The following is a 7,500-nucleotide window of genomic DNA, read 5'->3' on the forward strand; positions in this document are numbered from 1 at the left end:
GCAACCCGACTCCGAGAAGACCGCTACCCTGGCGGGGCTGGGGCCATTTACCGGCCTCACACCGTCCACGGGCTGAGCCTCCATCAGAAGGACTCAGGCCCCCGGCCCGCGCCAGGAAGAAAACAGACTTCCATACGCCACAATTCCCCTCGCCCGCACCCGGACGGGGGATTCAGCGCTGGGCTCTTCCCTCTTCGCTCGCCGCTACTGAGGGAATCCTTGTTAGTTTCTTTTCCTCCGCTTAGTAATATGCTTAAATTCAGCGGGTTGTCTCGTCTGATCTGAGGTCGCTCCCGAGTTCGCTCTGGAGGGTTGCCCAGAAGCGTGAACACCGCCGGGTTAGGGGACGAGTCCCTTTTCACCCGGGCTAACGAGGACACAGGTCGGGACGTCACGGACGTGCCACGGACAGGTCGGCCCGTAAGGAAAACGCCAGAGGCAGAGCCACCCGAACCCCGACCCCCCCCACCCCCCCACCGGGGGAGGGGGGGGGGGAACGCATGTAACAACAACCTCCCTCCGCTCGCGCACGTAACGGAACAGAACAGACACCTTTCCGTGATCCGCCTGCGCAGGGGGTGAGAAAAGAAGCGAAAACGTGGGCAGCCAAAGCGGAGAGAACCCACCGGCAGCCACGCTCGCTTCTTTCTCGGGCGCAGGGGACCACGTTCCTGGCCAGGCCAGGAGCGGAGCCGAAACGAACCGAAACGAACCGAAGCGGGGGAGGAGAAGCTTGTGCACGGAGAACGGGCACTCAACCGCAGCGAACCCACCGACCGGATCTCACCGAGACAGCGACCGGGAACCGTCTGCTTTTAGGAAGACGGAGGCCAGGGGGCACCCCCCCACCTACGAACCTCCAACCGCGGTCCCGCCTGAGAAGGCAGGTCCGACAGATAGGAATAGCGACCCTCAGACAGGCGTAGCCCCGGGATGGACCCGGGGCCGCAATGTGCGTTCGAAATGTCGATGATCAATGTGTCCTGCAATTCACATTAGTTCTCGCAGCTGGCTGCGTTCTTCATCGACGCACGAGCCAAGTGATCCACCGCTAAGAGTTGTACTCTTTTATTTCAGGCTCAGTTTAGGTCTTTCACCACGACTACAAAGACAGGTTTAAAAGGTTTCACCAACCGGTCAGGCGCCCCCGTCTGCGAGTGTTGAAACGGGCGCGGGGTTGCGCTTTGCCCACACGCCCCACGTGGCAGACGAGTCAGTCTTTGAACCGCGGCCCTCCGCGCCCGCCCCGTCCGACCCCTCGAAAGGGGTGGAACTCACGTAGCGTGGGCCAAGCCCTAGGTACCTGCCGGGGGTCCCCCTGAGACTCCTTTCTGAGAGAGAGAAGCAGGGGAACCGGCTGCGCCACCCACCACCACCACGCCCCAGGACGCCGGTGGGCGGACGAACACAGGAAGGGCCATGGCCTGCCCCACGAGGAGCAGCGCTCGCAACCCCCCCCGGAAAGTCCGCTCGTCAGCGAGCAAGGGGACGGGGATGAATGACAAGGACAACAAAATAGGAAAACCCCTCGCGGTGGACGGAGGCAGCGGCCGTGCGAGCGAGAGGGAGGGCGCGGGACGGACCCGTACGACCCGCTCGACTCGCAGGCGCTTCTCCTGCCGGCAAGGTGAGGGGAAACCGGCCTTCGCCCGACGAGCGGGGACGCCGAGTTTTTTGAACGACGCGTCTCTCGCGCTGGAACCCAGAGAATACCGGGGCCTGCGGGGGGGGGGTGCTGAAGGACGACGCGGAGGAAGAGGCGGAGGACGAGGAAGGGGTGGGAGGGACTAGGCTCCTCCTTTATGCCTTCTGTCCAGCCTGACCTGCAAGCGACCACGTGTAACAGCAACCCCGAAGACCCTTTCGACCCTGGGCCCCGACGCGGGGGGACGGCGAAGTCGAGGGGGTCGGGAGAGGAGGCACGCCGGACAGCGTTACCCGTTAATGATCCTTTCGCAGGTTCACCTACGAAAACCTTGTTACGACTTTTACTTCCTCTAGATAGTCAAGTTTGATCGACTTCTCGGCGCTCCGCCAAGGCCCGCGAGGAGCCCCGGCGGGGCCGATCCGAGGACCTCACTAAACCATCCGATCGGTAGTAGCGACGGGCGGTGTGTACAAAGGGCAGGGACTTAATCAACGCGAGCTTATGACCCGCGCTTACTGGGAATTCCTCGTTCATGGGGAATAATTGCAATCCCCAGTCCCCATCACGAATGGGGTTCAGCGGATTACCCGCACCTCTCGGTGTAGGGTAGGCACACGCTGATCCAACCATTGTGGCGCGCGTGCAGCCCCGGACATCTAAGGGCATCACAGACCTGTTATTGCTCCATCTCGCGTGGCTGAACGCCACTTGTCCCTCTAAGAAGTTTGACGCCGACCGCGGAGGGCCGCGTAACTATTTAGCATGCCGGAGTCTCGTTCGTTATCGGAATTAACCAGACAAATCGCTCCACCAACTAAGAACGGCCATGCACCACCACCCACAGAATCGAGAAAGAGCTATCAATCTGTCAATCCTTTCCGTGTCCGGGCCGGGTGAGGTTTCCCGTGTTGAGTCAAATTAAGCCGCAGGCTCCACTCCTGGTGGTGCCCTTCCGTCAATTCCTTTAAGTTTCAGCTTTGCAACCATACTCCCCCCGGAACCCACAGACTCGTGGTTTCCCTCACGCTGCCCGGCGGGTCATGGGAATAACGCCGCCGGATCGCGGGTCGGCATAGTTTACGGTCGGAACTACGACGGTATCTGATCGTCTTCGAACCTCCGACTTTCGTTCTTGATTAATGAAAACATTCTTGGCAAATGCTTTCGCTTTCGTCCGTCTTGCGCCGGTCCAAGAATTTCACCTCTAGCGGCGCAATACGAATGCCCCCGGCCGTCCCTCTTAATCATGGCCCTGGTTCAGGAAACCCACAAAATAGAACCGGAGTCCTATTCCATTATTCCTAGCTCAGGTATTCAGGCGAGAAGCGGGCCCGCTTTGAACACTCTAATTTTTTCAAAGTAAACGCTCCGAGCCCCGTCCGGACACCCAGCCAAGGGCATCCGGGGGGCACCGGGAGACAGGGTCTGAGACAGGCGGTGGCACGCCTCGCGGCGGACCGCCAGCCCACTCCCGACATCCAACTACGAGCTTTTTAACTGCAGCAACTTTAATATACGCTATTGGAGCTGGAATTACCGCGGCTGCTGGCACCAGACTTGCCCTCCAATGGGTCCTCACCCATGGGTTTAGGATACGCTCATTCCGATTACAGGGCCTCGAAAGAGACCTGTATCGTTATTTTTCGTCACTACCTCCCCGTGTCGGGAATGGGTAATTTGCGCGCCTGCTGCCTTCCTTGGATGTGGTAGCCGTTTCTCAGGCTCCCTCTCCGGAATCGAACCCTGATTCCCCGTTACCCGTGGTCACCATGGTAGCCGACTATGGTACCATCGAAAGTTGATAGGGCAGACATTCGAATGAGACGTCGCCGCCGCGGAGGGCGCGCGATCGGCCCGAGGTTATCTAGAGTCACCAAAGCGGCCGGGGGGCCCGAGCCCCCCGGATGGGTTTTGGGTCTGATAAATGCACGCATCCCCCGAAGGGTCAGCGCTCGTTTGCATGTATTAGCTCTAGAATTACCACAGTTATCCGAGTAACGTGTGGAGCGATCAAAGGAACCATAACTGATTTAATGAGCCATTCGCAGTTTCACTGTACCGGCCGTGTGCACTTAGACCTGCATGGCTTAATCTTTGAGACAAGCATATGTTACTGGCAGGATCAACCAGGTAGTTTGCACCGTGGTCTGGGATGAACCACGAGTGACATCCGCCTCCCCTTCCGGGGGCTAGGAAGCAGCGGGTTGTAAGTGCGTGCGCCGTCAGGTCCAGACGCCATACAGGGCTACCCAGGACAGCTTCCGCGGCCAGTGTAAACGTGCTCGCGCACCGCCCTCTGGCCTTCGGACGCCGACCTCTCACCTTGATGCAAAGCTGTCCCATCCGGTCATGCCCGCACCGTACCCCGTCCACCTCCTCCGGAGGTGCGGACGGCCGACTCCAGGTGCTTTCGGCGTTCCCTCTCTTCACGCCGTTTTGATTTTCGTGGGCCGCTGGTGGGGGGACAAGGGAAAGACCTCGTCGAATTCCCTCCCCCCTAGCCTCGCTCAACCTACGTTTCGTGATGTAACCAAGAAGAGTGATTCGTGGGCCCAGGTAGGTTTGAAGAGGAGGCCAACAAAGCAGGGCACTCCCTTCCTCCCAAACCACAGACACCAGTATAGGACAACTGAGTAGACAGACTGGCCGTCTGAGTCTCCCCCAGAGAGTTCTGGGATGGGTTACAAATAACCCCCACCCCCCATCAGAGGCTTGACCCGCTAGAACCAGGGAGGATCTGTCAAAACCGCTCTCCACATCAGAAGTTCTGGATCAGCCGGGGCTGGTCGGCAGACGTCCACCTAAGGCCGTGGCCTAACCCCGTGTGGGGGGATAGCGCTCGCACCCGTACACGTGGACACCCGCTCGTCAAATGGCTGGCTCCTCACTTACCGTAGGGGGAATGGTTTGCCTACCCCTGGCGGGTCTGGTACTCCACTCTACCAAACAAGGAAGCAACACACCAATAGACCCCTGCAACACCGGGCAGCTTTGGGCAGTGTCACTACACTCCTCCTTGTTCTTCACGTTCCTTCCGTGGTGATTTTTTTTTTTTTTTCGTGGCCATTGCCGTGCATGGCTTCCCCATCGCTTTGCATGCTCTCCATTGCCTCGTGCTGCTTCACCATTGGTCTCACCTGGAGACCGAAGCCGCTCTCCCAGTAACCCGATGGTACCTGGCCAGAAAACCCCGTGCCCGATTTCATCTAGGACAAGGGCCAAACCACAGACCGTGCCCGTCCAGGGTCAACCCCTGGTCGGACAGGCCTGGTGGGTCGATACCATGGATGTGGCAGGCCGACGAGAATCCACTGGTACATTTACAAACACGCCCACCCTGGTGGCATGGCTGTACGACCCATCGTCGAAGCACGCTGCGGCGGACTGAGCCATTGGATCCAGTTGCCTGGGCGTACACTCAGCCCAACAGACGCACTCGGGTCGGGGAGAGCAAAGCAGACTGTGTGCCTGGATGTGCCCACTTCCATAGGGGAATCGGCATGATGGTTCACTTAACCCGAGGAGGGCTCCCCTCGCGGGATAAGCACCCCCCTCGGGGGATGGGGGGGGGGGGGGGGCATCCAGAGCACACCACTTTCCGGTAGGGGACAGGCGTTTGATCATGTGTCCGAGGGAGAGCTCCCCTTGCCGGCCGAACACCCCTCGGACTCCCCTTGGGCTTCCAGAGAACGCCACTGGATGAATTTAGTGCTTGGACCCCATTGATTCTCTTTGCTCTCCCATATACCCGACGGGACCTATTTGCAAAACCCCGTGCCAACCAGACCTCCAGGAAGGGGGCTGGCGGCTAACCATGCCCAGCAGGGTGCACCCTGGTCGGACACTTTGGGAGGGTCGAGAGCCTGGAAGTGCCACCCGGGGGAGTAATTCTGATTTCCGTTTTAATGCACTCAGGGACAGCCCGAGGACCTCTGTAGTGCACCTGAGGCGGACTGAGCCGTCGGGTCCAGGGGTCTGGAGTTCGGAACCTCCAGGGTTCACCTGGCTGTTCTCTTAGCCCGGCAGGGTGCACCCTGGTCGGACACTTTGGGAGGGTCGAGAGCCTGGATGTGCCACCCCGACGAGTAATGAGTTTTCCCTTCGTATCTCTTCCGGACCAGGTCCGATTCGCACGAAACTCGCTGGGCATGGCCAGGAGCGCCCCCTGCTGCCCACGCCACCGTCCCCGCGCTTCTACTCCCGAGGGCCGAGGAGACAGCGAAGCGTGGGTCGGGTCGCCTGCTTCCAGGGTCTCCCTGGTACTCTCCAGTCTCCCGAGTCCATCGGGTCCGACCTCGTATTTTTAGCCCAGACGGGGAATGAGAAAGGGGCCCCCGACCGCCCGAGGGCGGGCGCTCGCTTCTCAGCCTAGGAACGTCCGATTCCCACGAAACTTTTACGCCAGACGTTCCTGGCAGCGAGCGCGTTCAAAGGTGACCCGCGCTGCTTCTCTCCTCCCAAGGGCCGAAGAGATATTCGTCTTCAAACCCGACCGGCCCTGTGTTTGCCGCCCCGGCGGTTTTAAAAAATCATAGCGTAAAAACGGTGGGTGCGCTTCGCCTGCCGCTTGGACAGCGTTAAACGGCAGCCCCGGCTCTTTCCAAAGGGCCCTCAACCGACTTTCTGCTCCCAAGGAGCCCAGAGATATGAAACCGAAAAATCAAAACCCCGTGCCAACCAGACCTCCAGGAAGGGGGCTGGCGGCTAACCATGCCCGGCAGGGTGCACCCTGGTCGGACGCTTTGGGAGGGTCGAGAGCCTGGATGTGCCACCCCGACGAGTAATGAGTTTTCCCTTCGTATCTCTTCCGGACCAGGTCCGATTCGCACGAAACTCGCTGGGCATGGCCAGGAGCGCCCCCTGCTGCCCACGCCACCGTCCCCGCGCTTCTACTCCCGAGGGCCGAGGAGACAGCGAAGCGTGGGTCGGGTCGCCTGCTTCCAGGGTCTCCCTGGTACTCTCCAGTCTCCCGAGTCCATCGGGTCCGACCTCGTATTTTTAGCCCAGACGGGGAATGAGAAAGGGGCCCCCGACCGCCCGAGGGCGGGCGCTCGCTTCTCAGCCTAGGAACGTCCGATTCCCACGAAACTTTTACGCCAGACGTTCCTGGCAGCGAGCGAGTTCAAAGGTGACCCGCGCTGCTTCTCTCCTCCCAAGGGCCGAAGAGATATTCGTCTTCAAACCCGACCGGCCCTGTGTTTGCCGCCCCGGCGGTTTTAAAAAATCATAGCGTAAAAACGGTGGGTGCGCTTCGCCTGCCGCTTGGACAGCGTTAAACGGCAGCCCCGGCTCTTTCCAAAGGGCCCTCAACCGACTTTCTGCTCCCAAGGAGCCCAGAGATATGAAACCGAAAAATCAAAACCCCGTGCCAACCAGACCTCCAGGAAGGGGGCTGCGGCTAACCATGCCCGGCAGGGTGCACCCTGGTCGGACGCTTTGGGAGGGTCGAGAGCCTGGATGTGCCACCCCGACGAGTAATGAGTTTTCCCTTCGTATCTCTTCCGGACCAGGTCCGATTCGCACGAAACTCGCTGGGCATGGCCAGGAGCGCCCCTGCTGCCCAGGCCTGGCTCTGGGCCTGGGCACACTTCATTCACTTTGTACCTTTAAATCATACTACTACTACTACTACTACCACCAGAATTCCAGGGCCAAGAGGTCACACAGTCATACACAGCAAAGTAGTCTGGGCCTGGGCCACTTCAAGAAGTTTGTCCCTTTATATAAGCCTAGAAATAGACTTCCAGGCCCAAGAGTTCAAACACATTCATGCCCAGCAAAGTAGCTCTGGGCCTGGGCACACTTCAATCACTTTGTGCCCTTTAAATCATACTACTACTACCAGACTTCCA

The 7,500-nt window shown here is 59.6% G+C and overlaps 3 non-coding genes across 3 annotated transcripts in view; all 3 read right to left on the reverse strand.

The window, feature by feature from the left end:
* The window catches only part of LOC145656862 (28S ribosomal RNA), a 4,153-nt gene extending 3,863 nt beyond the window's left edge, over positions 1-290 (reverse strand). Inside the window, exon 1 of the ribosomal RNA XR_014122452.1 lies at positions 1-290. This exon is cut by the window's left edge and continues 3,863 nt beyond it. This is a non-coding gene — a ribosomal RNA (28S ribosomal RNA).
* A 616-nt stretch (positions 291-906) lies between these two features.
* LOC145656896 (5.8S ribosomal RNA) lies at positions 907-1,060 on the reverse strand. Its single transcript, XR_014122486.1, has one exon. It is a non-coding gene; the product is annotated as a 5.8S ribosomal RNA (ribosomal RNA).
* An 882-nt stretch (positions 1,061-1,942) lies between these two features.
* LOC145656880 (18S ribosomal RNA) lies at positions 1,943-3,781 on the reverse strand. The gene has a single exon (XR_014122470.1). It is a non-coding gene; the product is annotated as an 18S ribosomal RNA (ribosomal RNA).
* Between the last annotated feature and the right edge of the window lie 3,719 nt (positions 3,782-7,500).

Source organism: Electrophorus electricus, unplaced genomic scaffold (assembly GCF_041902795.1).
Source record: "Electrophorus electricus isolate QZ-2024a unplaced genomic scaffold, ASM4190279v1 Scaffold95, whole genome shotgun sequence".
Lineage (NCBI taxonomy): Eukaryota > Metazoa > Chordata > Actinopteri > Gymnotiformes > Gymnotidae > Electrophorus > Electrophorus electricus.